The 751-nt window shown below is 64.3% G+C and overlaps 1 protein-coding gene across 1 annotated transcript in view; it reads left to right on the top strand.

The window, feature by feature from the left end:
- RIMBP2 (RIMS binding protein 2) overlaps nucleotides 1–751 on the top strand; it is a gene marked incomplete at its 5' end in the record, with an annotated part of 23,064 nt that overhangs the window by 12,217 nt on the left and 10,096 nt on the right. The window lies entirely within an intron of this gene.

Raw genomic sequence — 751 nt, 5'->3', positions numbered from 1 at the left:
CAAAGGCCCCATCCTGCAGGAGTCAGGAGCCTGTGGTGGAGGAAGGCGGGAGGTGGGGGGATCCAGCCTCATCTCCCCAGGACGCCCCATGCTCACAGCTGGACCAGGGGAAGCGGCCTCGGTTTCCTACGTCCACGGTGCTTCTCCTTGTCGGGGAGGAAGCTCCTGGGAGGGAACCCCCATCTGCTGAGGAAAGAAGGGCCACCTTCTCACCCAGGGAGGAGGCCCAGGGGGCGGCAAGGTCATTACAAAACCCTGTGGCTGCAAGCACAGCCCCCAGCCCCTTGGGAACAGCTGAGTGGCAGGAAGTGGGCCAAAGATGTGGCAGGAAGTGGGCCAATGATGTGGCAGGAAGTGGGCCGATGACGTGGCAGGAAGTGGGCCAATTTTGTGGCAGGAAGTGGGCCAAACACGTGGCAGGAAGTGGGCCAATTTTGTGGCAGGAAGTGGACCAGCCGACAGCTGCAGGTCCCTGTAGTTTGTCCGCAGCGTCCTCACATTTTCCGGGTCAGGAGGCCTCCGTCTGACCTGGAAACCCCAAGCCAGGGTTGGGGCCGGTGCAGGGGCTGGGGAGCTGCAGGGGAGCCTGCTTCCGGCCGGAAGGGTCCAGGCCCTGGGGAGGGAATGGAGACCCCCAGGCCTTTGCACACACTGAGGGGTGGGAGCACGGCCACGGAGCTGACCGACCAGGTCCCGGCTTCACACGGACTTGCAGCCGGACAGGAAGGAAGGAGGTCCGCTCAGTGCCGGG

Source organism: Myotis davidii, unplaced genomic scaffold, assembly GCF_000327345.1.
Source record: "Myotis davidii unplaced genomic scaffold, ASM32734v1 scaffold43, whole genome shotgun sequence".
Lineage (NCBI taxonomy): Eukaryota > Metazoa > Chordata > Mammalia > Chiroptera > Vespertilionidae > Myotis > Myotis davidii.
This window is presented reverse-complemented; position numbering and strand designations above follow the sequence as displayed.